The sequence below is a fragment of the Myotis brandtii genome, unplaced genomic scaffold, assembly GCF_000412655.1.
Source record: "Myotis brandtii unplaced genomic scaffold, ASM41265v1 scaffold123, whole genome shotgun sequence".
Taxonomy (NCBI): domain Eukaryota; kingdom Metazoa; phylum Chordata; class Mammalia; order Chiroptera; family Vespertilionidae; genus Myotis; species Myotis brandtii.
In genome coordinates, this window is record NW_005354291.1 from 94,102 (window position 1) to 97,303 (window position 3,202).

The following is a 3,202-nucleotide window of genomic DNA, read 5'->3' on the forward strand; positions in this document are numbered from 1 at the left end:
CCCCTACCCTCAGGTTCTCTTTTATATCCTTAATATACATTTGGTTATTTCTCCATAAATATAATACTGTATTTGAGTTGATTTCTTCCCACTTTTATACTGCCTTGTAATCATTGGCTATGACCTCCAGAACAATGTTTATGAGAAGATATGATAGTGGATTTTGTCCCTGAATTTAATGGGAATACTTTTAAAGTTTCACCATGAAGTCTAGTATAGGTGCTATGGTCTGAATGTTTACATCCCCATCTCCCAACCTTCTCTACCACCAATTTCATATGTTGAAACCCTAACTGCCCCGATAGTGGTATAATGAGGTGGGTCCTTTGGGAGGTCATTAGGTCATGAAGGTGAAACTCTCATGAATGGAAATGGTACCTTTATTGAAAATGCCCAAGAAAGCTCCCTTGTCCCTTCTGTCATGTGAGGTTACAGTAAAAAGACGGCCATTCAGGAATTTAGCATTAGTGGGATTTTAGCAGACTTGGATGCTGCCAGCACCTTGATCTTGGACTTTCAGCCTCTAAAACAATGACAAATAAATGTTTGATGTTTATAAGCCACCCAGTTTATGCCGTTTTTGTTATAGCAGCCTGAATGGACTAAGACAAGTGCCTTGAGAGTTTGGGTGGTATATTAGTTTCCCAAGGCTACCATAACCAATCATCACAGACAGCGTGCCTTAGAACGATTTCTCTCAGTTCTGGAGGCTAGAAGTTCAAAATCAAGGTGGTGGCAGGACCATGCTTCTTCTGAAGGCTCTGGGAAAGAATGCTTCCTTGCCTCGTCTAGCTTCGGGTGGTTTCCAGCATTTCTTAGTGTTCTTGGCTTATAGATGCACCATTCCAGTCTCTGCTTCTGTCTTCACATTGCCTTCTCCTCTTGTGTTTACCTCTGTGTCCAAATGTCCTTCTTATAAGTGCACCAGTGATATTGGGTTTAGGGTGCACCTTAACCAAGTATGACAGACTTTATCTTAATCAAATTACATCTGCAAGGATCTCATTTCAAAATAAGGTCACATTCATAGGTTCCAGATAGACGTGAATTTGGAGTTGAGGTGGGTTACTATTTAACCCAGTATAAGTAGATAGATTTGATTAGGTTAATAATGTTTCTTCTATTCTTAATTTGGAAGAGTATTTTTAAAAGAATAGAAGATAATTAACTTAAAAGAGATGCTATACTTTTTTTCAGGTAAAATTGGGATATTACATTAACAGACTTTGGAGGCCTTGGTTAAAAATTGCCTATTATGTTATACTAGAGGCCTGGTGCATGAAATTCGTGCAGGGGTAGGGGGGGGGGAAGGGTGTCCCTCAGCCCAGCCTGCACCCTCTCCAATCCGGGACCCCTCAGGGGATGTCCGACTGCCGGTTTAGGCCAAATCCTGGACATCCCTCTCTCAATCCTGGACCGCTGGCTCCTAACTGCTCACCTGACTGCCTGCCTGATCACCCCTAACCATTCTCCCCTGCCGCCCTGATTGCCCCTAAACACCTCTGGCTCGGCCCCCACCACTGTGGCTTTGTCCCGAAGGATGCCTGGAAGGATGTCCAGAAGATGTCTGGTTTAATTAGCATATTACCCTTTTATTAGTATAGATTATTTTTGATAGACTGGTGATTTCATTTAGCCAATAGATTTCTTAAAAAAAAATTTAAGATAGTAAAAATATTATTTGCTTCTAAGAATGTATCTTTGCATATCTATTTTTAATTTTCTCATGTTTGGTAAACTAGTAAAATACGTATTTTAGTTTAATGCCTGTATTCATCAGCATTGGACTAAATAAAAACATCAATATTAGTGTTTATCATGAGATTACTCTACAAGTGTTCCTTGAAGGTCTTAGTTCCAGTTATACAGGGTGGGAAAAGTATGTTTTCAGTTGTAATACAAATACATAATACAATAATTCATAAATAATAACATACAAATAAACTGTGTTCCACTTACTCACAACTGTAAGCCTACTTTTGCTCATGCCCGTATTATCTATAAGCAAAAAATAGAAGTGTTATTGTCCACCAGGTGGCAGTAGTATTTCAAATTGTTCTACAAACACCAGACAGAATAGGGGTATTCGACGAAATTCATGGAAAATGAAGAAGATGAGTTCTTTCCTTGCCCTCCATTAACTCACAGTGTGTATTTGGATTCTCAAACACATATACTTTCTCTCTTTTTTTCTTTTCCTTTTGGTAGTTAAAAATTCTAAGTATAGACTATTCTCAGGCGTCAGAAGAAAAAGTGAAACGACTATGGCTATTTAGCCTGAGCTACTAATTGGTTATGTGACGTGCCTGGAATCAAATTATGAGCTTAGTGTCACATCCACCACCTCCTCAAAAGTAAATCTAACAGACATTCTATAATAATCTTTTCACTAAAAATAGATTTGGTTTCAGGTATCGAATTTTTATTCCTCAATCTCCAGACAATTGACGCTGGCATTTATTTATTAGAAAACAACTGTGCTTTTACGGCATCCAGTTCACATTGATCACATTCACTTAATAGTGTACTTTCGCCCTCACTAGTAGCAATAGAGCTGCAAGTTGATGGGAACACTCTTACTCTTCTCATCTGTAAGTTTCAATAAACTCCATTAGGTTAGTTAAATATATATTGTTAAAAGAACATGAAGGTAACATAAAATTATTCCATATTCATATATCCTGAAAAAAAATTTCTATTTCTCTATAGAATCTTATGCACATTTATACAGAATTCTAATTAGAGTACTCATAACATTTTATAATTTTCACTTTTTAGTTCATAAACCATTTCTATGTTGTGGCCCAATCTTATATTTATCTTTTTAGGTAGCATCTTAATATTTAGTTATAAAGATATATTATATTTTATTTTATTTCTATGGTGGACACAGATTGTTTCTATTTATCTTTATGATTCATTGTCATTCTGTTTTAGAATAGTCTTTGTCTTTTTTTTCTATTTTTAATCATATAAAACATGATTTTCATTGAGATAACACCAAATCAACAAATAGACTGGTTAAGAAATTATTTTTATTTAAATTTTATTCTGAAATAAAACTTGCTTATTGTCATGAAAGTTCAAACAATTATGAAACATAGAAAGTGAATCTACTCAATCACTTACTCTTTTTTTGTTTTGTTTTTTTTGTTGTGAATCCTCACCTGAGGATTTTTTTTTGAATTTTTTTTAGGGTGAG